This window comes from Thermobia domestica, chromosome 15, assembly GCF_964235325.1.
Source record: "Thermobia domestica chromosome 15, izTheDome1.hap1.1, whole genome shotgun sequence".
In the NCBI taxonomy this organism is placed as follows: Eukaryota; Metazoa; Arthropoda; class Insecta; order Zygentoma; family Lepismatidae; genus Thermobia; species Thermobia domestica.
The window spans coordinates 88,322,355-88,348,558 of NC_137468.1; the positions used below are offsets into that span (position 1 = coordinate 88,322,355).

The 26,204-nt window shown below is 36.7% G+C and overlaps 1 non-coding gene across 1 annotated transcript; it reads left to right on the forward strand.

The window, feature by feature from the left end:
- Positions 1 to 18,815: 18,815 nt before the first annotated feature.
- Positions 18,816 to 18,908, forward strand: TRNAY-GUA (transfer RNA tyrosine (anticodon GUA)). Its single transcript has 2 exons — positions 18,816 to 18,852; positions 18,873 to 18,908. It is a non-coding gene; the product is annotated as a tRNA-Tyr (tRNA).
- Positions 18,909 to 26,204: the final 7,296 nt, after the last annotated feature.

Here is a 26,204-nt window from a genome sequence, read left to right on the forward strand (position 1 = left end):
CAATTGATGTGCAATGTGGAAACATCATGTATACCCAAAATACAAATACTTCATTTCTTCTATAATACTACTAATACTTCTGTGAATTACGATCTCTCTTCTATCACTACGATACTACAATTATTACTATGGTACTCTTATACGAACTACTTTTGGTAACAATATAGAAGAAACGTAACTTCACAAATACTCATAACATCAGACATGATCTACGATATGATACACATGCAAGTTCAGAAGACTTACGCACACTGAGAAAAAAAAATGTAGGTGGCATACTTAAAAACGTAGGTTACATTCGTAATTCCTGTAGTTTCTGGACTTAACGTACAACCGTATATAACATCCTGCAGCAAACGTATAGCTGAAAAAGTATGTATTATACGTACTGTCTGCATAAGTGCAATGACGTCATTCGTGTGACGTCATCTGCAGTAACAAGTATATACGGAGGTAATATCTAGCTTTGTGACGTCAGGGTCGTATGTAGCATGTGGGTTAATAATGACGACATACACTGACTATCAGGACGGAGCATGATTTCAAGAAGTATGCAATATACGTTCTGTACGTATGTTTCTTGCGTTCAACCCCGAGACAGCATCTATATTGTACTTGTGCCCCATACGTACGACTAGATACAGTATACGTATTGTACGTATGTATTATACAGATTTTCCTTATGTCGCACACAGCTTGTCCCGATACAGCATACAGAATATCCGTATGCACCATACAGAGTGCATATATGTAGCTTACAGACTGTCTGCATGCAGCATATAGATTATACGTATGTCGCGTACAGGTTGGCCATATGTAATGTATAGATCGGATGTATATAGCTAATAGGTTGTCCATATGAAATATACAGATTTTACCTGTATCGAATACGTATTGCCTTCTTGTAATGTATGGATCGGACATATGCAGGATCTAGAGTGTACGTATAGTGCACCATTATTAAAGTGCTGCAACATACTGCAAAGTGCATGATACATTCTTACTGTAATGTTGTCAAATATTGTTTTACTCTGTATGAAAACAAAAATAGCTTAAAATATGGTTGATCTCCTTTGTGCCAATAATAATAAAATTAACAATACTACACTTTTCAAATCTTAGTTTGGAGCAGTGAAACTGTCCAAAGAAATGTATTTACCTGCAGGGTGTCCTATAAGTTTGGGCTTCCTGCTAATTCGTTGGAAAGCTACTGCAAAGCCAAGTGTTGAAAAGTGACACAAGCGTTAATTTTAAAATTATGGGCACAAAGGAGGTTAACCATATATTAAACTATTTTCGTTTCCATACAGAGTAAATCAATATTACTGTAAGAATTTATCATATGGTTTGCAGTTAGTTAGTTGCAGCACTTCAATAATAATGCAAAATGCACAGCCTTATACAATCCTATATTCAAACTCAAACAAGATTTACGTACAATCATTTATTAAGCTGTTATCATCCATTGCTTGTACGATATAAAGATTAGTTTACCTCATTCCTTTCCTTAATAGTATCTTCTTCTAAAGTGCAGTTGTTACCACAAGAGGCCTGAATAGAATTTTCCAGAAATAACTTCTCTGTACATTTTAATTAACAGGTAAGTTATGTCTTTTTTTTTTTTTTTTTTTTTAATGTCGCAATAATTAAAAGTGTAGTGTCAGCCGAAAACGTATTCGCTTACAAGATGATTCCTACTCAGTACTCGCTATTAAAAATGCAACACCAAGAAGGAGACTGGGTAGATGCGCCAAAGTTCCCAGGCCGATACCTAATAGTAAGTGCAGAATACTCTTAAACGTTCGCTGTATTCGCTGTGTGACAACGTGGTGACAGCGGAGGCGTTGTGCAGCCATCGACTAAACATATTTATTCTTCCCTGCTATAGACGTTCTGCAAATTTGGACTTTCCTGGATGCATCCTTCTTAGTGCAACATTTTAAGCAACGAGCAATTTAACAGTCTCATACATTACTTAAAGAAAGAGCAATGATTCTCAGAATTACTCGGAAGATATATATACACAATTTAAAACGGTTATTTCAAACTTTGCAATTCAAAGCACGAAAAGAACTATAGATAAAGGAACACTGATTTTAGCCAAATAGTAATTAGTAAACTCAATCACACTCAGTACCATTAGTTGCTTGGTGTTATCCGTAAGTCAGAGATCACGGTATCTCATTTCGTGTAGATTTTTGCATTTGTTTAACGCTAAAAATGTATTTTATCGCTAATTGAACCCAGTACCATATATATACCGACAGGACGTACCTTAGTCACAAGGTGACATGAGTGAAACACTAAACTATTCGATTGACACCTGCGGTCTTGTCAACACTAGAGAAAGTTACAAAGTGATTAAGTAAATACGGAACATAGTTCATAGAAAGTATAGCGATGTATGAAGTCTCCGTTTCATACGACTTGGATAAAGGATACATCTGAAATAGCAACGAAGAAATATATAATGATTTCTCTGGATAATTTGGATTAGTCCAGAATTCGAACACACACACAACACGAACACACACAAGTCCAACTTTTTTTTTTTTTAAACTTCTTTCTTCGGATTCCCAATAAAGTTGACTACTGAAAAGCTGAGTTATAGATTCTGTATTAAAACAACACCTTCGCTAGACATGTTCAGTATACACATTGTCTTACATACAGAACAATACATTAGTTATTAATGCATGTCTGAAATAATAGTGCTTCGTATAGAATTTTACTTCATCCAATCGCAATAGCACAAAGATAAAAAATATTGCGAGGGATAATGTTCTTATTACAGAGAAAAAGAATTAAAATGACTTAACATTAACAATCATTTTCTTTAAACAGAGATAATATTTTATTATAATTTATGGAAGAAAGAAATAATTTGTAGTACAGTATTTTTATTAGGGTTATATATTCGTACAAAATAATGTAAGTACAACTGGGTCTGTCTTCAGAAAGGACGTACTTTTAGCCACAACCTACACTGCTTCTTTTGACTGTCTTTCAAGCAGAATCCTGGTTTGAAGCACGAAATACCTGCAACAAAAATCAGAAAATATTTAAAATGTTATATTCAGTGTGTTTAATTTGGTTGTACTTAACAATACAAAATATCTTAACCTTTTTGAGATTAAATGGAAAAAATCTGTTCGGTCAGGTATGGACTTTTGGGTTGCACGTAGAAAAAATATGAGGTGTTTATTGATGCTGAACAACAACTCAAAATGTATTATCATTCAAAAGTAAGTGGGTACCCCAATGGTGTTCGGGGTACCATGGGGTACCTAATGTCTGTATTTTTTAGATATATGGAAATGTATGTCTCTAAAATGTAAGGAACTGATATCTGTTTACCGAAAACCTCAACTCGGTAAGCCTTATGGATATCGAGATATGGGAAAATAAAGAACGACACCATAGAAATGTGGGGTTTGCATACTAGATGGGCAGTTTCGGAAACGTAATTACGAGAGCTTACAACCACCTCAAAAGTAGTTTCAATTAAATACACTACATACACGCCCTGATGGGGGTTTTCGGGTACCATAATATTCGCAGAACTCTCATTTCTAAACATTCTAAAATATGTTTTAATAACGTTTTAAAGAACCTTAGAGGTGTGTGTTTACCGAAACCGCAAGTCGGTACGCCTAACAGTTACCGAAATATGATGAAATAAAAAGTGACACCATAGGTACGTGGAGCTTGCATATTAGACAGTACAATTTAGAAAATTAATTAAAATATGACTATCAAGATATTGTCAAATAAAGGGAGGATCCATACAGTTATGGGGTTTTCGTGTTAGGTGGTAAAATTTCCGAAACCGGCCATGGAAAGTTAATAAGCATCAGTAGCAATTTCATCTTAAAGTAATTAGGTATTTCCATGGAGTTTAAGAACATCATGGGATCTACCAAGATTACATTTTAAAAGCTTTGGAAAATATATTTTGACATTTATAAAGAGTATTAGAAATATATATTTACCTAAAACTTCCAGCTAGTACATCTAGCAGCTAGAGAGGCACCATACAATAAAAGCGTATTAGATCTTGAAATTTCAGAAAACAATTATTGATCCTAACAAAAGTTAAATAAAATGGTACTTCTATGGGTTAAGGGAGTACCGCAGACTCGTCAGTACAATTTCGATCGAAAGATTAATTCAGCTCTAAATTTTCTTTGGACAATTCCAAGCGTTCATCGGGCTCTGAAATAAAGTGAACATTTTTTGTCAATATCTAATATAGCAAACGAGATATAAGGAATTGTGTATTTTATGACGTCGTAAAAATAGAGACCCACATGGATTTGTACTTTTGAGTCTTTGCTGTAAGAAGAAGAAATTTTAGAAAACAACCGTATATACCTTAATAGACAATTAAATTGGCGGGGGCACAGTGGCTTAGTGGTAGAGTGCTTACCTCTGGTGTATTGGGTTCTTGGTTCTATCCGCGGCCAAGTCAGTTTGTAGTGGACATCGTATTCGTGGGTTTTCTCGGGGTTCTCTCTTTCCTCCCACCTTTGCATTCCATCAATTCTGCCAACGACATTCACTTGCTTTAATCAAAATCTCCCTGAGACTGAAATGCATAATCGTGGGTCGCTACACTGAAATATTTCCTTTTATTTAATTTAAAATTAAATAGGGAGTTAAGTATGATCGTATCTCTATGGGTTAAGTGAATACTCCAATAGTTTCTGCAAAAAAAGATTAGTTAAACACCCTACCACTAAGCTACTGTGTCCCCGCCCATTGAATTGTCTATTAAGGTATATACAGTAGTTTTCTGATTTTTTTTCTTATAGGAAAGACCCAAAAGTACAAATATATAAAGATCTCTATTTTTACGCCATAAAATATATAATTCCTTTTATCTTGGTTACTATCTTAGATATTGACAGCGAATTTTCATTCTTTTGTACAGCTCGATGAACCCTTGGAATTGCCTGAAGAAAACCTAGGACTGAACTAATCTTTCGATCGAAATTGTACTGAGGTACTCATTTAACCCATAGAAGTACCATCTTATTTAGTTTTGTTGCGACCAATAATTGTTTCCGAAATTTCAAGATCTCATACACTTTTATTTCACAGTGTTTCTCCAGATGTTAGATGTACTAGCTGGAAGTTTTGGGTAAACACATATTTCAAATACTGTTTACAAATGTCACATTATATTTTCAAAAGTTTTTAAAATTTAATATTGGTAGACTCCATGATGTTCTAACACCCCATGAATATATCTAATTACTTTAAGATGAAATTGCTACTGGTGTTTATTAACTGTCCATGAACGATTTCGGAAATTTTAGCGAAATCTAACACGAAAACCCCTTAACTGTGTTGGTCCCCCTTTATTTGACATCATCTTGATGGCCGTTAGTCATATTTTAATTCATTTTCCGAATTGTAGCGTCAAGTATGCAAGACCCACATACCTATAGTATCTCTCTTTATTTTCCCATATCTCGGTATCCATAAGGCTTACCGAATTGCAGTTTTCAGTTTAAAAAAAAATCAGTTCTTTACATTTTAGAGACATGTATTTCCATATATCTAAAACGCAGAAATTAGGGACCGCATTGGAACCCCATTGGAGTACTCACTTACTTTTGCATAGCAGGGTAAAAACGCCAGTGGTTCTCACTTTAAGGTTGAAAACATACTATTTTGTCTTTTCTCTGAGCATTGTGAATCTGTCGGAGCTATACCGTAGTTGGAAAGACTCACTGATCCTTCCTATAATGACCATGTAGTCAGAATTCAAAAAGGAGTAGAAGGAAAAACAATATTTTAAAATCCTTGCACCAGTAGTCCTCACCTTAAAATCAAAATGTTCCAGTAATAGTCAGGATTTTCTATCAGTGTTCGTCACTCAAATAACTTGACATAATTTATTCAAAAACGCACTGTGTATCAGTTTAGGGTTAAGAATACAATATAAAGTAGTAAGCTTAATAACTTTTCATCACTTTTAGCACTCAAGAAAGAAAAGAAAAAAACGTTTTTACATACTTTTTAAAGCAATTTCAGAAAGAAAAATGTTAACTGAATTCTAAAGTTAACTGTATATCACTTTCACGTTAAGAGTACAATATTAAATACTATGTTTAATAACTATACGTCACTTTAAACACTCAAAAATGAAAATAAACGTTTGTACATACATTTTGAAAACAATCTAAGAAACAAAATAAGTTAACTGAATTCAAAATTTAATTATACATCACCTTAAGCTTAAGAATACACTATAAAATACTGAGATTAATAACAATGCATTACTGAAGAATGAAAACAAAAATGTTTTAGCTACCGATATTGTATTTAGATGTTATTTCTCATTAACAATTTTTTTTTTTTTTTTTTTTTTTTTTTTTTGAGAACTCGTGATCAAGTCTAGGGATGCGCAAGAGAAAAGATTTGAGATTGTCTCCTCTCGAAAAGGTGCCGCGAAAGTTATATATCGTCTCGAAAACTGGATCCGTTTCTATTGGAAGAGCTCTGTCTCGTCTCGAATTTCGTAACAAAAATTATGTCTCGTCTTGTCTCGTGTGCATCCCTAATCAGGTCCATAGCCAAAAACTTCATTTCCGAAGGGTTCGATAGGGCTTTGCGATATCCGAATTTAAATATAGATAATCGATATCGACAAACTATCGAAACTTGTTCGAAATATTGAAAAATACAGCAATATCGAAATATAAACAATATCAAAAATCGAAAATATAGAAATACGAAAGAGAGAAAAGAATATGGATATATCGATCAAAAATTTCGATATCGATGTTTTGATATTTGAAAATATCAACCGTTCGATTTAAATATCACACAGCCCTAGGCTCCAACTGTTGTCACCTTTAAAATTAATGTGAAAATTACTGACTAATATTCTGTAAGTACCATAAGACGGGATTATTTTGCACTTCAGGATTAACTTTGCACAAAATACGGCAAAAGTTTCACAGTCCTCTGTCGGTAAAATGATGGACTGTAAAGAAAAAGTTTCAACTGTCACCGTAAGATAGAACATTGACTATTTGGTTGGCGGTTAACATCAGTTCTAATTACCTGAAGGGTTTGTTGTTGTAGAGGTATGGAAAGCAGTCACTGTAAAGGCCGACAAAATTTGAAAGATATCACCTACAAGAATTTTCGTCAAAGTCAAGTCAGTTTCGTAGAATACTCTGTGTATAATGGGACTTTGAGACAATAGTTGAAATTGAAGTGTGAAACGTTTTAAAGTCATAGAAAAATAAAACTGGGAGAAGGTTGTTTCAGCCTCTAATCGGGGCTACTTTGCACCGATCAAACGTAACCCCTCAGATAGGAAATTATTACTACGGGTACCTCCTGCCATCTAACTTTAGGAAAATTTCCTATTCAGGTAAATGTCGGGATGGATTTCTTGTTGGAAAATAAATTACGAAAAGCGGCGGATTCAGAAAAATAGTTTGAGAGTGACTTCACACAGAAAGACTTCCTTTATTTAGAAACGACTAGACTTTTTGAAGGGCTTGAAGCGTAGACGCATAGGAATGACTAACATCAGAATTTTGTAAAAAAGAAATCCTGTAATTTGGGTGAGCTTCAGCCTGAAAGCCTCAAATCCCGTAAATCTTCCACTGATTACGGTTGGGATGATATTCTTGGATATAAAGAGCAACCAAGGCAAATCAGATCTCGAAGATTTTTGCTGTTCTTGAGTTGCCATTTTTGTGGGACATACTAAACTATCAGAACGTGGTTCCTATGTCGGTACCAGAAAATACATAATTTTCTTTACAAATATCAATAATTCGTACTAAGTACTGACACCGGTACCGTAAGTCCAACCTCAATATTTGTAGACTGCATGCAGTTTTGTGTAGGAAGTGAAATGTATCAATAGAAGAGAGAAAACACTGCACATGAACATTATGTTCGTATGCTGAAAATACTTTTTTGTATGTGTTGCAAAGTATCTTCAGCTATCAGGTTACTTTGCAACAAAGTTTATATGAAATGAAATGAAATGAAATTTTTGAGTTTTACGTTCCACGATTATGCCGGATATGCTCAAGGAGACGATGATGATGAGAATGAATAGAATAGTAGAATGAAAATGTGTGAGGAAACGGGAAAACCCCGAGAAAAATCACACACAGTGTTTCTCCAACACAAAGCCCATTTAGCACGTGCTGGGATCGATCCAGGAACTTCACGCAGGAGAGGTGAACGCTCCACAACTGAGCTACCACGTCCCCCAAAACACAACCTCAGAATATATTTCATATAGAGTAGAAATAACAATATGTTGTAAAAAAAAAAAAAATGGCCGGTCTGAAAGGCATGTAAGCTAAAAAATTACAATTGCTACTCGATTTGTTTACTAGCATTGTTTAATTATCTACGGTACTGAACATCGCAACACCAACATCATTATGTTATGTCACATCCTTTCAAAACTATGAAAACTGCAAAGTACCTGCTTTGCTTCGTGATGTCCGAAGAGTAAGACGACTGAAGGCGAAAGCAGGCAAGTGGCATACAAATTTATGATGTTGAAGGCATTATTTTTCACAGCTATGGAGAAAAGAGATAGAAACAATAATAACGAAATCTTTGTTTTACGTCCTACGAATATGTTATGTAGGCTGACGGTCACAAATGAGTAATGAAAATTTATGATCTTGGAATACGATTTGGTGGAATAATGAGGGAGAAAAATAATCATTGATTAAATATTAAATTGAAAAGAAATAAGAGCCTGACGCTCAAATACTTACCTATCCGGCACCCATCTTGATCCCTCTAAAATATCATGAAATGCTTGATTGATTCTAAACCCAATAATAGTAATAATAAACACAGAATATATAATTTACGCACCTTGAAATGTAGAAATTAATGGTTGTAATTCCCAGCTTTCCAATAGACCTTTGATTTCTCCAAATGAAGATTCGGATATCTTGTTTCTTCTCAAGCAATAATGGGTTACAATAATCAGTTGCAGTCCAAAGCCAAGTCACTAAGTTAAGTATGAATATAAAAGAATTCATTAGTTAGATGCATACAAAATCCTACGCATGTAAATCCGAATCTACTTATTAAATTGTAAATTTAAACAAACTAAATTATACTACAGATATAGTGACATCAAACATATATTAAATAAGATATACAGGGTGTCTCAAAAGTCCCCTGACATAGGGTAACTCTGTTATTATCCGAGTTATAACAAAATGTCGGAGGGGAAAGCATCTCCAAATATGATGTGTCCAATCTAAAGTGAAGGAATTTTTAAAATCGGATGACCCGTTTGCGCTGTACACTCTTTATGCGCCCAATATGAAATGAAAATGCAACGTTGCCATTTACCTGGACCCACAACATAAGTGAGTGAAGTTACTGTCTTTTACGCTAACATGTTGATGGCCAGCCTCCGTTTCAAACAGTAACTTCATTCACTTATGTTGTGGGTTCAGGTAAATGGCAACGTTGCATTTTCATTTAAAATTGGGTGCATAAAGAGTAAACAGCACAAACATCTCGTCCGATCTTTTTAAAGTGTTCACTTTAGATTGAAAACGTCATATTTCGAGATTTTTTTTCCTCTTACATTTTGTTGTAACTCTGATAACAGAGTTACCCTATGTTAGGGAACTTTCGAGACATCCTGTATACATCATAAGAAGTTCCTTTCTAAATTCTACACGGATGTGGTTAAATTGAATGTGAGGTGGGTGATACACATTAGGCCTTTTGGGAGTACGTCACACGGACGACCGTAATTTTGTGTTCAAAATTTTTATGAACTGGTGGGATATGTGATACATATGGCCACGGGCTAGAATTTTCTCAGTATGTCAAATATGCAATCAGATTTCATGCAGCTTAATTTGGTGGAAAGCTATTGCCAATTGAACGTTACATTTACCTCTTTCTTGCAGATGTTGAACCATGCCGTTAGCACGTGAGGAATGGATCGAAATAATCAAACTGTGGGGCGGGAGGAGTATATGTGCAGTGGTTGCCGATTGCAGAGTCATCCACAATGTGACTCTGTGTCACATGTTTCAGTGTCACAGTAATTAACTAAATTTGAGAAGACGGGCACATTCGTGAACATACATCGTAGCGGTTCAAACTCGCGGGACCTTGTTCCTTCCCCATTTTGAACCGGTACATGAAAATGCCATTTACTCCATGTTTGCCTGCGCCGATTTTGAAAATTCCTTCACTAATCGATTTCTCCCGTTGAGTACTACAAGAACCAGTTAAAATCTCGCGGGCCCTTTATTCTTCCCCATTTTGAACCGGTACATGAAAGTGTGATTTTTTTTCATGCTTGCCTGCGCCGATTTTGAAAATTCCTTCACTAATCGATTTCTCTCGACGAGTACTACAAGAATCAGTTAATATCTCGCGGTCCTTTTTTCTTCCCATTTTGAACCGGTACATGAAAATGCGATTTTCTTCGTGTTTGCCTGTGCCGATTTTGAAAATTCTTTCAGTAATCTATTTCTGTCGTCGAGTACTACAAGAATCAGTTAAAATCTCGCGGGCCCTTTTTTCTTCCCCATTTTGAACCGGTACATGAAAATGCGATTTTCTTCATGCTTGCCTGCGCCGATTTTGAACATTCCTTCACTAATCGATTTCTCTCGTCGAGTACTACAAGAATCAGTTAAAATCTCGCGGTCCTTTTTTCTTCCCCATTTTGAACCGGTACATGAAAATGCAATTTTCTTCATGCTTGCCTGCGCCGATTTTGAAAATCCCTTCACTAGTCGATTTCTCTCGACGAGTACTACAAGAATCAGTTAAAATCTCGCGGGCCCTTTTTTCTTCCCATTTTGAACCGGTACCTGAAAATGCGATTTTCTTCATGTTTGCCTGTGCCGAGTTTGAAAATTCTTTCAGTAATCTATTTCTGTCGTCGAGTACTACAAGAATCAGTTAAAATCTCGCGGGCCCTTTTTCTTCCCATTTTGAACCGGTACATGAAAATGCGATTTTCTTCATGCTTGCCTGCGCCGATTTTGAACATTCCTTCACTAATCGATTTCTCTCGTCGAGTACTACAAGAATCAGTTAAAATCTCGCGGTCCTTTTTTCTTCCCATTTTGAACCGGTACATGAAAATGCAATTTTCTTCATGCTTCCCTGCGCCGATTTTGAAAATTCCTTCACTAGTCGATTTCTCTCGACGAGTACTACAAGAATCAGTTAAAATCTCGCGGGCCCTTTTTTCTTCCCATTTTGAACCGGTACCTGAAAATGCGATTTTCTTCATGTTTGCCTGTGCCGATTTTGAAAATTCTTTCAGCAATCTATTTCTGTCGTCGAGTACTACAAGAATCAGTTAAAATCTCGCGGGCCCTTTTTTCTTCCCCATTTTGAACCGGTACATGAAAATGCGATTTTCTTCATGCTTGCCTGCGCCGATTTTGAACATTCCTTCACTAATCGATTTCTCTCGTCGAGTACTACAAGAATCAGTTAAAATCTCGCGGTCCTTTTTTCTTCCCGTTTTGAACCGGTACATGAAAATGCAATTTTCTTCATGCTTCCCTGCGCCGATTTTGAAAATTCCTTCACTAGTCGATTTCTCTCGACGAGTACTACAAGAATCAGTTAAAATCTCGCGGGCCCTTTTTTTCTTCCCATTTTGAACCGGTACCTGAAAATGCGATTTTCTTCATGTTTGCCTGTGCCGATTTTGAAAATTCTTTCAGTAATCTATTTCTGTCGTCGAGTACTACAAGAATCAGTTAAAATCTCGCGGGCCCTTTTTTCTTCCCCATTTTGAACCGGTACATGAAAGTGGGATTTTTTTTCATGTTTGCCTGTGCCGATTTTGAACATTCCTTCACTAATCGATTTCTCTCGTCGAGTACTACAAGAATCAGTTAAAATCTCGCGGTCCTTTTTTCTTCTCATTTTGAACCGGTACCTGAAAATGCGATTTTCTTCATGTTTACCTGTGCCGATTTTGAAAATTCTTTCAGTAATCTATTTCTGTCGTCGAGTACTACAAGAATCAGTTAAAATCTCGCGGGCCCTTTTTTCTTCCCCAAGCCAATATTTTTTTGTATATTTTGAATGTATTCAAGTATGGAACAAAAGTATTATATAATTCCCTTAGTAGGCTTCTCAACTTAATATTTTTCAACTTAAATTTTATTTATTTTAATTATTTATTTTCTTGTGACTCAATATTTAATTGCAATCGTTCATTGGGGAGAAGGGTGGCCATTCTCAAATATATAAATATAGTATTCTTAAAATTTATGTGTTCTCGTACTATTAGTTTCTTCCACTAGACCTGGAAATTGCAAAATTAATACCTGGAAAACCTGCAAAATTCAGGGAAATTGAGTTCCATATTTATGTATGAACATTGCTATTTACAATTTTTTTTTTTTTTTGAATAGGGAGAACTGTACGAAAGGGTGGTTTGAGAATAGTATAACAGTAGGTTTCTGGGAGTGTTGTTCGAAATGAAATCTTTAAGTTTTACGTCCCACTATTATGCTGGCTAGGCTCAAGATGACGGGGTGTTGTTCGGTGGGGGTCAATGTTGCCAATTTTGGGTAAAGTCGCTAAATAAGGGGAATTCGACCTCAACGATAGCGTAGGGTGACCATAAAATTTTCAGTTAGAAACGGGACAGGTTCTTGCAACACTAGACTTTTAGATCTACCTTTGTTCTTATCAGTGCCTTGATATCAGAGTTCCCCCTCTCTCTCTTCGTTACAGAGCGGGTACTTATGAAAAAGGAAAGACACGTTGAAGTTTGTTTAACACACAACCAACTGCTAAAACCTCTGCTGCCTTTCGAGCAGTACTGCGAACTATAGAGTATGTTTAATATAGGGATTTTCAGTTCAATTTTTGCCGCTTTGTTATTATTAATACTTTTAAAAGGAGTAAAGGTACTGGGTTTGTTATTTACTTCTTTCATTTACATAAAACGGGACGAATACTACTTTTTTCCATCTACTGACGGGACGGCCGCGACACGCCCCTAAAACGGGACTGTCCCGGTCAAAACGGGACGTATGGTCGCCCTACGATAACGACAAAAAAATTCCGATTGGAGACTTTTTTGGGTGATTTTTAAATGACGATTTACCTACTTACACATTTAGCGACTTTTTGCTGCAAACAAAATGTTCATCTGTAGAGAAGCATTATTAGTTCAAAAAAGTTTTTACGTTATTTTTTTCTGTTTGTTTGTTTTAATCAGCGCAAGTGATGAAGAGTTTGGAAATACAGCGTACTCACTACTCCACAATCCTGCATTGTTATGTTACCCTTGCCCTCTAACGAAGAATAACTACAAACTTGATGTCCTTTAGTTCGCAGAGTTTCCGTTGAGAGACACACGTAATACATCATTACCGATAGCAACAAGATTAGCTATAGATGCGTGAAAAAAGGCGAAGAAGGTGTTTGTTATATTTGTCCTCTGGGGTCTTTTAATTATTCTGCACTTTTTCTTTTACAAAAAATTGCTTAACGTAAGTACTGTAGTGTTAATTATTTCGGAACTATTTTGACCACAACATGAACAAAAGTACCCGAAACAACCTGAAATGATCCCTGAATTAAAGGATTGGTTGCGCCCTGTTTACAAAGATGTGAATAGAACCAGCGGCGCAAATCTGTCTTCAACATTGGGGGGGGGAGGGTAAGACCGTTACCATACTTTTTTTGGCGATGTCCAAAATACTTATGAAGTTGAAAAACAATGTTGTGGAGGATCAGAGTTGTCTTTAGCGTTAGGAGGCTGCAGATTTGAGGCTTATTCTGGGGGACATCTCACGTTCCTTTGTAGCAATCGGACAAAAATCATCAAATTTCTCCCAAAAAACACATTTCAAATCGGATTATTTGGGAGAAGTCCCCCTCAGTTCCAAGATTGGAGGGGACATGTATCCGTCATCCCCCCCCGGGATTTGCGCCAGTGAGTAGAACATATTGTTTAGTTTACATCTACAACTTTTACAATGCTTATAGACAATGAATTTCTCGATTATTTCTTATAGCGACTTTTCACCCAAAATTGGAGTCGTCACCTCTCGTTTCGCAAACTTATTGCCAACATTTTAGAAACTGGCTGCGGGGAGAGCTACAATGGATGATTCAAGTTATTTCGTCGCTTCCGCTGTGAACCAAAGTACAAGATTCCAAAAGTCACATTTTTTTGGTTCCAAACAATATGTCTGCTGGGTGAAAGCATAGACTGGAATGTGTTGCCTTTCCTGCCTTATCTTTAATCCCATAGTAGCTCCTTTCCCAAAGTTAAAAAAATGCAATTCTTCCTTTCTTAATAGTACTTATGACCCAAAGTATTACGTAAGCATTGTATGTTACTTATGTAGCTCACAGAGCCGCAGCTATGGGCGAGCAAGCAAAGCACGTGTCCCGGGCGCGTGGTTGGAGGGGCGCCTAAAAGAGAGGTTATATATTAGTACTTTTCCTGGCGGTATTTAATACTTTTCATCAGAGTGCGAAATCATGAAATCAAAGTGAGAGGAAAAAATGAAATGAAATCTTTGAGTTTTACGTCCCACGGTTATGCCGGTTAGGCTAAAGGAGACGGTGATTATGAGAAATGAATGAAATGGTGGAATGAAGTAAGTGGGAGGAAATGGGAGAACCCCGAGAAAACCCACGCACACGGTGTTTGTCCACCACAAGGTTCACTTGGCGGGGCTAGGATCGAATCCGTGACCCCAAGCACCAGAGGTGAACGCTCTACCACTGAGCCACCGCGGCCCTAAAAGTGAGAGGAGACTGGAGAAGTGAAGAGAGAGAGAGAGAGAGAGAGAAGAAAACGCTCGCACTTTTACACTTCAAAGTAAATTAAGTCATTTATTTTTTCTGTCCCCCTCCTCCCCCTCCCCTAAGTTCTACTGTCAAAGTAAATAGCTAAAAACACTCCCAGGCCAGAACCGCATCTACGTTGGAAATTTGATCGAGATCGGTCGGTCGGTGCAAGAGATTAAGAAAAAATGAAATGAAACCTTTGAGTTTTACGTCCCACAGTTATGCCGGTTAGGCTAAGGGAGACGCTGATGATGAGCAATGAATTAAATGGTGGAATGAAGTAAGTGGGAGGAAATGGGAGAACCCCGAGAAAACCCACGCACACGGTGTTTTTCCACCACAAGGTTCACTTGGCGGGGCTAGGATCGAATCCGGGACCCCAAGCACCAGAGGTGAACGCTCTACCACTGAGCCACCGCGGCCCCCGGCCGGGAATCGAACCCGGGTGTCCCACGCCAAAGGCGTGTTCACTAACCACTTACCACGAGGGAGCTTATCTGTGAGGCAGTGTAAACCCCCCAAAAAAGAAAGAAAATAAACGCACACTGGATGTTTGCGCAACTGAGGATCAAAACATTCTCAATGGAGTATGAGAAATAGTAAACGTCAATCAATGTGTGCTTTTGCTTATTCATTACTTCGTTAATACTTAATTCCTTCTAGAAATAGTGAAACAATACTATGAAGAAACACTAATTAAACTAATAACAATTACGTTGTATTTCTTACCATACCGTTTTTACCACCCATAGAATTTCAACCTAGCACTATACTGCATTAGTCACGCCGTAACGAAAGCTGAAATTCAATGACCTGCCACTCGTAACTGTTGAAGCTGTGTTGTAGCTACCTGTATATCACGCGGCCTGCGTTGGTACTCCTCAACATAAATACGTCACAGCCCAAAGCCAGGAAACATCACAAACAGAAGACAGGGGCACAAGCAGTGCCTGACACTTCACGAACTCAAACCCACCAAGACTCAACTCAACATGACCTTCAATTACGTTCTAGAAACCAAACCAGTGCTAAGGCACAAACTCACCAACTTCCTATATGAAAACACAAGAAAAAAATCTAACGTTTTGGTTCCAAAGTGATGACATAACAATAATACTAAAAAGGTTTTAATTTTCAGTAACCCAAACATTAATTAACTAGGGAACATAACAAAGCAAAAATAAATAAATAAAAATAAATTAAATTAAAAAATAAAAACCTGACAAGTAAGCTCTCCCTGACTACTTTTTTTTAAAATTTCAGTAAGGCTGTAAAATATGTCAATATCTTCGTAATATATATATATATATATATATATATATATATATATATATATATATATATATATATTTCATTGTAAACAAGTTCTTTAAACAAAAGAAAGCTCTGAGAGCGCTTACCTCTGACGCGGTAGGTCCCTGGTTCGATTCCTGCTCCCGACAAATAGGCTTTTGGTGAACACTGTAGGTGTGGTTATTCTTAAGACTTTCCAGTTTCCTTACATTTTCTTGATTTCACCATTATCATGTATCTCATCGTCACCTTCTCTCTTACATTGATGTACAATCATGGGGCGTTAAACTAAAAGAAAAAAAATCTTGCAAATATCCTAGTAAAAATGAGTTTTCTAAACTACACTAGTGGCCCCGCGTAGCGTATTCGCTAACGCTCTCGCCTTCGGTGCGAACGGTCCCGGGTTCGATCCCGGTGGGGGAACTCGGTCGAAAAAGTATCAAAAGATTTTAAGTCCAGCCATCCTGAATGAGGTTTCCTTGGCTTTTCCTCATTCACAGCAGGCAAATGCCGGAGTGGTACCTAACATATAGGTCCCAGGCCGTTTTCTTCCTTCCCAAATCCAAAAATGAAAATGAAACCTTTGAGTTTTACGTCCCACGGTTATGCCGGTTAGGCTAAAGGAGACGGTGATGATGAGTAATGTATGAAATGGTGGAATGAAGAAAGTGGGAGGAAACGGGAGAACCCCGAGAAAACCCACGCACACGGTGTTTGTCCACCACAAAGTTCACTTGTCGGGAGCTGGGATCGAACCCGGGACCCCAAGCACCAGAGGTGAACGCACTACCACTGAGCCACCGCGGCCCCATTTTTCCCCAATCCATTCTTCCCTTATTTTCCCCGGATAGTATGATCACCGAGGGAAGTCATCCCTCATATGCGACGGGCTAACAAGGCCATTGATGCCGAAAGCCCAGAAATCTAAATCCTAAATCTTCACTACACAAGGGAATTTTCGCGCTGAAAACGGTTTATTAGCAATTATGTTAAGCAGCCCTGTAGTAAATCTGCACCAAGTAATAAATCGTCACATATAAAACGGAATGAATAAACACATAACATTCATTTTGCTACCTTGAAATGTAAAATGTTTCAAAACATTAATATTCAAAGATTTCTCAAAATTCAGATTCACCCATTCCATTGTCCTCAATCATTAACGAGTTTTACAATAGTAAGAATTGTATTCATAAACTACATTACTTACTTAGTACTATATTAAAGCAAGTTACACTAAAAGAATATATAATTAATGGAATATTTAACTAAAGTAATAGTTAACTAGTGTACTTACCCAAGCATTTGTTTCCTTCCTCTCTTCTTTTCCGTTTGTAAACAACCTCGTTTCGCAAGCAAAAGACGGTAGTTCAATGACGTCAGCCATGGCGAAAGAAAGAGGTGTCTATAGGCGGCCTGGATCTCACACACAGATGGACGTATTTAACATATAGCTGAAGTATTTAACATACGTATACGTATGTAAAATACGGAAGATTGTTAGATGTCAGACATCCTGCAGCGACATGATGTAATATCTAAGCGGGTAAAAGGCAGTACCTATGTAGTATATGGATAAAGTACGCTCCGTACAGATTTCCTTAGTAAACATAACGAATCCTTGTATTTGTACAATATACCGCTGTCCGGATAATGGATTTTTCTCAGTGCAATGGAGACCAAACCACAACTATTTCTAATTCCCGATCTTTTCATTTTAGGAATGGAGATCCCTTCTGTACCATCAGGGTCAGATTTCTTGTAGTGTTATTCCCGGCGGGAGCTCATGTGGTTCGGATTCCACGTTAATTTGTAGGTCCACGTCTCATATAGCCTCGCTGCTGAACGGGACGTTAAACTCAAAATCAACTCAACTCAACTTGTAGTGTTGCCTCGGTCGACCGCAATAAAATTGCGCCGAAGCTCTCAATTTCTAATTACGTTTCAGTGTATCAACAGAAGCAAATATTAATCGTCAGCGTAAAGTACTATGCCACTATTGGCGGGATAGCATAACCGTGTCTCCATTTGAAATACACTTTTGAGCATACCTAGCACTTTACTCGTGCCCAGTCATAAATATGCCACTTTCACTTATACATGTATATCTTAAGAATATACAAAATTTATGTCAACATACAGTATCTCATGAATCAATTATTTTACTAAATATGAGAATTTGCCACTTGTAAACCTACCTGAAACTCCTGCTTTTTACAATGGATGAAAATTTAAAAAGTTGTAGACAGAACTTTACTCTCCTACATACCCAATCTTAAATCATTTATATACACAAATTCATACTCCAAGTTTCTTCGAAGAATGGATAAAAGTCACAATTTGGTTAGTGCTTTACTTATCACGTAACTAATTCCTTTCTTGTTTCTAAAAAGTTATCTAATTATGTAACACATCATTCTTCATAAAATATAATTTCTACGTTTAAATATTTCAGGGAACAATAATGTGCTTCTATTTTCTTGGACTAATATTGTGAACACAGTGATGTCTTGATTACAAATATGTTTTTATAAATGTTTTAAGATTGTATGTTTCTCTTAGTTGAGAACAGACCAGATACGCTTTTTAATGATACAAATTGTGTTACTGTTATCAATCTAGCAGGAAAGCAAGAGCATAAAATAATAAAAAGCTTTTCTCCCATTAATAACTACATGAATGATAATTAGTAAATTCCTCTGGTAGCTCAGTTGGTAGAGCGGTGGACTGTAGATGGATTATAAAAGTTAGTTATCCATCGGTCGCTGGTTCAAATCCGGCCCGGAGGAATCCTTTTGTTGTACGAGTAAAAGTCTCAATTTCATTCTTTCCTAATTAAACTTTCGAAGTAGCTTTTAACATTCTTTAAGAACTAAACTCTTCTGATTATAACCCTTACAAGTTGAGCAAAGAAAGACAGTATTGTCACTAGTTTCATCAAATGAACATTCAAACATTAAATTCAGATCCTGGAGTGCGATTCATGGCATATGTAGGGTTTAATTAGCAACAAATTCAAGATAAACTTGGCACCATTTATTTCAGAAATTAAATGAAATCGTTCCTAAGGTTCTATTTTCAAATTCTTGAAAGCAAAACTGAACCTTAGTTTGTTTTGTTTCTTCTTTCGTTACATCGCAAATTCAAAGCATGTGTGCATTTGAAAAGAATTCTTGCATATACTGTAGCACTTGGATTGATCCAGGTATTTATCATGTCACTTTCATCATTAAAATTGCCACCCTTAGAGGATGAAATTTACAAATTAAGAGAATGGTAGACTATCTCACGAATCTTTCACGTTACGTATATGAAACTAGGTATACGAAGTCTTAAGAATACAATTCTTCTTTCAATTAGGATAAAGAGAATAATTTCTATAAAATTTAAAATTTTAATTTTACATTTCATTGACTAGCTGTAGTTTAGCGTCTCTACTTCTGTACCGAGATATATGAGATGCTGAGACCTACAGACTAAGACGGAATGCAAAAACAACAGTTTCTCGTGGGATTTTCTAATAACGCTTTGCTTCAAATGTGTCTCGTAACCTGGAAAGAAGACCATTTTTGTAATATTTTAATTTTTCGTTTTATTTGTAAGCCTGTTATATAAGTATATATTGTGTAATCAGTTAGTAGATTAAATGTTTTTGTTTTATATTTTATTCATGCCCTTTAGATTGTTATATTTTATGTTTATTAATTTGTTCAAACCAATAAATAGGTTTTTCTTGTTCTGTTCTACAACTGGTGAAAAAATCTCAATATGTGTGCCAACATTACATGTTCGTATTAATAATACGCGTTTAAAATCTTCCTACAACAAAAAGAGAAGAACAATCTAAAATATTCGTTATCATTTGGAAAATGACCAGTTAACGTTAGAACATTTTAAAATCTTCACTGAAAAATTAAAACTGATATAAATTATCAATAAATTAATTGATAAATGGATTTTAAGCTCGGGAAGATGTTCTGATCAGGTGTAATCTTTCCTAGATAAACTAGAATCTACTAATTGCAAATTATATCTGTTTTACTGCCAAGGAGATATACAAATTACAAATGTGCTAAGTAATTCTTGATTTGAGAAGTGCTTTACTTTCCCACTGCCATGGGCCAAAAGCGCATACCAATATGGCTTTTATGTAAAATACATATTATCTCCAACCAAGTTAGAAATTTTACAGTTCAAATGCTCAATTACAAGCAACCACAATATATACTAATTGGTTCATTTAGTTCCTAGTACTTCTTGAATTTCATAGCCAAACTGTAACCGTTTACGTGATCTTTTCTAAAAGTGCATAGATATCTATTGCTATAATAGAACGAAAGAGACTATCTATTTCGTTAAGTCATAACAGATCTAAATATTTATTTACTGACGGAACAGCACTTGTTCATAATAGACAAACATATTAAATATTTAATAAGAAAACAGAGTTATTGAGATGGTATTTAGCTATTTACTTGGTATGATAGTTTTAGTAGGCATATTTAACGATACCTAAGCAAGTTGATAACCTAATACGTCTTACTTCGGTAGCTCAGTAGTGATGAGCAAATGCAAGACCAAGACCAAGACTGGGGTGGTCTTGGTCTTGGTCTTGGTCTTGCACATCGAGTCTTGGTCTTGGTCTTGCAATGGAACCCTTGGTCTTGGTCTTGGTCTTGGTCTTGCACACCCAGTCTTGGTCTTGGTCTTGGTCTTGCATGCAAGAGTCTTGCAAGTCTTGCATTTAAGAAATCTCAAGCTTTTTATAGGTAAATTTTACTATGGATATAAAGGATAATAAACTCTACAATGCACCAGTAGTAACGGAAATACAATGTATGTTTCTAAATGTAATATAATTTAACGTCGTATAAGTATGATGTTAGTGTAGTTTTTTTTTTTTTAATGGGTGCCCACGCTTCACTACTTATAAGATATGCCTAAATCACAACGTTTCATAATCTTTCAATATTTTTTAACAGATCCAACACTCCACTGGTTCCCAAACTGGGGAGGCTACCCCTGAGGCGCATGAAAGAAAATCAAGACGGCACAGATTATTGAAATACCATGAATTCCAGAATTTTTTTTACACTCTAAAGGCATCAGAGTTTTCGTTGGGTTAAACTAAAATAATAATAGATCTAATAATAATAATAATAATAATAATAATAATAATAATAATAATAATAATAATAATAATAATAATAATAATAATAGTAATAATAATATATTTCGTTAGTCGGTCACTTTTTTACTATTAGTAAAGCGCTCTGTAATATCGGTCTGTAATTATTTTTATGTTTCTCTCCCCTCCTCCTTCCTAAGTTGCGGGGCTGAATTTGGATTTAAACTTCATCACAAGTGTCATTATTCGTCTCAGAGATCCCGAAAACTATGAATTCGGCACTAATATTTGGTCGTTCTTGATCATTATTATGTATCTTCCTCTCCTCCAAGTTACGAGGCTGAATTTGGTCGTAAACGGTATAGGAAGTTTCAGTATACAACTCAGCGACCTCGAAAACTATGGATTCGATACTAATATTCGTTATTTTCGATCATTCGATCATTTTTATATATATCTCCCGTCCCCTGCACCAAGCTACGGGCATGAATTTTGATTTAAACAGCACCGGAAGTATCATTGTTTATTTCAGCGACCCCCAAAACTAAGGATTCCATTTTAATATCGGTCATTTTTAAATATCTTTCTTCTTCCTTCCTCTCCCTTAAACTGCACTATCAAAGTGATATGACAGAAACCATCAGGTCCGATCCTCATCTATGTTGAAAATTTGATCAAGATCGGTGTTTCAATTATTAAGTTTTTAATATCTTTATATCTATATCTATCTATCTATCTAAATATATATATATATATATATATATATATATATATATATATATATATATATATATATATATCGGGTGTTGCAAAATAAGTGTTACAACGCTTGGGAGGTGACTCCTGCCACTGAGACAAGAAAAAAAGTTCTCTTGAACTTTCCGCTATCGGACATAGTTTCGGATCTTCAACGTGCCGAAAGCGTGGGAAAATGACTTTCGGACGCCAATAGTTCGGAAACTATCCAATGTAAAGAGGGCGGGTAAAAAATTCACTGAAGAAGTCATACTTGCTGTATTAAATTTTGCATGTTTCAGAATCCTATCATGCACGCGCAAGGGATTCCCCAAAGTAACGTAGGGATTCCCGGATAATCCGCCAAATGAAAATTGGTCTAAATTGATATGAATTGATAGGGTTTCTACCAGGTAACAATAATTCGTTTGTATTAAGTCGATATCTGCAACAAATACAAAATGGCGGACACCTTCTTGCCCGTTGTGTGTGGTTGCATAATCGCCAGGTACGGATGCTGGCCAACAGTGACGTTCTGAGTATTAAGTGTATCGAATTTGTACTCAAATGCTCTAGAAAGACATCTGGAGTGTCGGTAAAGCACAACAAGTGAAGCAGGGTGATCACATGTGTGGAAATACTTAACGAAAATGTCCAGAAAAAATGCACTCATACTAAGTAAACGTGAGTTCAAAGCGTCGGAAATGTAAGGATTAGCGTAAATAACATGAAAGCCATTGCCAATTCACCAATAATATTCCCTTAAACCGATGCAATATGATCTGAACGGTTGCATACCAATAAGGATGCAACAACTGAGGCCAAGTTGAAATTGTGCAAGGGGACTCACAAAGAAACTGGGTAAACTAAAGGAATGTCACTAGTGGGATCGCATGGTCGATATTGAAATGTGGCCAATGTGTGTGTTGATATCGACATGTAGTTAATGGACAAATGTCAACATGTCCCACTACTGCTGGGACACCGTCCCACGTGCGAAAAATAGGAAAATAACTACTCGGGTTTTGAATCTGAGGCCGTGGGCTCCCAGTAGGATTGGAAACTGCGACCACGCGATCGAAAGCGAGCGCTCAAGCCCTGAGGCTCGAGGAAGCCTCACTTTCTCTGTATTCATTTCTTTGAGGAGTATCCACTTTGTTTGGCAAGCGCTCTTGTACAGGCTCCCGACATGCTTGTGTGTTTCATGTTATTACTCCTACTGCACAGTTGTAAACAATCAGAGTTTTAAGACGTTTCTTTCTATTTCTCATGTCGTTTTAGTTTCCATATGTATGGTGTTCCAGCTGTAGTGTTATGTGTGCTAAATTGGTTCATTTTCATCTTTGTATTGGCATGTGTACTGTGTATAAGACACGAATTTCTGGAGGTATTTTCCTATATTTTGAGTACGTCATACGTCCCAGAAGACGTGGGACATTATACAAGTTTGTTATTTTCATGCTCTATCAGAATTTGAACCATGGATTAAGAGATTTCTTTTCATATGTGTCGACTGTGGGACAATGTCCCAAACAAAGAGAGTCATTGATACAATCGTGTTCTAGTTACGTTCTACCAAAAAGTGCACCAGATGTAATAGCAGAATGTACAACGTTATTTTCCTAGTTTTTCCACGTGAGACGGTGTCCCAGCAGTAGTGGGACATGTTGACATTTGTCCATTAACTACATGTCGATATCAACACACACATTGGCCACATTTCAATATCGCTCATGTGATCCCACTAGTGACATTCCTTTAGTTTACCCAGTTTCTTTGTGAGTCCCCTTGCACAATTTCAACTTGGCCTCAGTTGTTGCATCCTTATTGGTATGCAACCGTTCAGATCATATTGCATCGGTTTAAGGGAATATTATTGGTGAATTGGCAATGGCTTTCATGTTATTTACGCTAATCCTTACATTTCCGACGCTTTGAACTCACGTTTACTTAGTATGAGTGCATTTTTTCTGGACATTTTTCGTTAAGTATTTCCACACATGTGATCACCCTGCTTCACCTGTTGTGCTTTACCGACACTCCAGATGTCTTTCTAGAGCATTTGAGTACAAATTCGATACACTTAATACTCAGAACGTCACTGTTGGCCAGCATCCGTACCTGGCGATTATGCAACCACACACAACGGGCAAGAAGGTGTCCGCCATTTTGTATTTGTTGCAGATATCGACTTAATACAAACGAATTATTGTTACCTGGTAGAAACCCTATCAATTCATATCAATTTAGACCAATTTTCATTTGGCGGATTATCCGGGAATCCCTACGTTACTTTGGGGAATCCCTTGCGCGTGCATGATAGGATTCTGAAACATGCAAAATTCAATACAGCAAGTATGACTTCTTCAGTGAATTTTTTAATCGTTCTCTTTACGTTGGATAGTTCCCGAACTATTGGCGTCCGAAAGTCATTTTCCCACGCTTTCGGCACGTTGAAGATCCGAAACTATGTCCGATAGCGGAAAGTTCAAGAGAACTTTTTTTCTTGTCTCAGTGGCAGGAGTCACCTCCCAAGCGTTGTAACACTTATTTTGCAACACCCGATATATATATATATATATATATATATATATATATATATATATATATATATATACCCTTTCCCACTTCTCCCCTAGGTTCTACCATCAAAGTGAAACAAACTCTAAAAAACTTTCCAAGAAAGAGCCTCATACATGTTAAAAATTTGATTGAGATTGCTCCTTTGGTTCAAGTTATTAAGTTTTATTTATTATTTTATAACTCCCCCTTCTCCCCTCCCCTAAGTTTTACCGTCAAAGTGAAATGATGAAAACACTCCCAGGCCCAAACTCCATCTATGTTGAAAATTTGATCGAGATCTGTCAGGTGGTTCAAGAGATTACAAGTCACAAATATAGTCAGTTTCAATTTTATAATATAGATTTATTGTTGTAGTATAATGTTATATCGCTCAATCCTTGATGTGCCGTATACCTAAGAAGGCTAAAAGTTATATTGATAAACAGTTATTCAACGTATAAGCATCCGCCCATGAAATCAAAATTACGGTCACATGTACTAAGTTTTTGTCAATGTTATGAAAATGTTATTTCGATATTAATTTTATGAGCACACATTAAACATTTCCAACGGATGCTTGAGTCTCGGAGCCAAGGCTATACCCATATAGTCGACACCTAACAAGGGAACCTTCCGAAAATGATAGTTGCAGTGAAAGATGTGGCCTATGCCAATTGAAAGAGCTGTAACAGATATGTTCATTCCCAAAAAATTAGCTGCCCATAGCAATAGGTTCAAGAAATATAAGGGGTGGAAGTTCGGGAAACAGCAAGGTTGGACAAGGGGGGAAAATTGCAAATTCCGCAAAAAAGGGAGCACGGCAAAATACAATGCTGACAAGTGATGCATAGAAAGAGACTTGCCACAATAGGGAACAAATGAAGGCCACCACTGGGGTTAACAGTGTCGCCAACTGCAATGAAAATTACATGTTTTGCAAAGAGCACTATATGAAGTGAGTGCAATATTCAGTGTCAATCTGTCATGTAGAACATAAGATATGACGTGTATAACCAGTGGTACAATTTAACAAAAGAGAATAGAAAAAACAGAAGTAGGAAAAATACGGAAAAGACGAAGTTGGCCATAATGCGCCACATTTGATCACGAGCTGTGTATATTAGAATGAACAAAACAAGAAAGCACCAACTATGCAGGAAACCGATGTACCTAGATTCAAAAAGAAAAACGAATTCCAAAGTTGGCAACACTGGCCATGAACATCCAGTCAATTCTAATATAGTTAGGCCACTCGCTTCACAAAAATAAAATTCCGGCAACAGGCATTAGCCTTCGCATCATTTGTACATGCTCGTCCACATTATACGTGCAATTATTCGATGAGACAATGGTCCAAACAGAAGATACCTTTGCAGTGAGCACAGCGGAATACTGCCAATCCGTCACATATGGTACAATGATCGCCTACGAATGTCTCGAAACAGTACTCTAGAGGTGTCGGAACCTTTGGTGGTATTTCTATCACATACCCACACCTGTAGAAAGCAAACATAATCAAAGGCTTGATCTGCTGTGTGTTGCTGTCTGCAGTACTATCACCGCCTATATGATATATCCAGAGTGTCCCACCTAACTCTGCGACTGAAATAGTTTCAAAGAGAAAAAATGTGACACATCCAGTTGTACAGGAATGTACCCA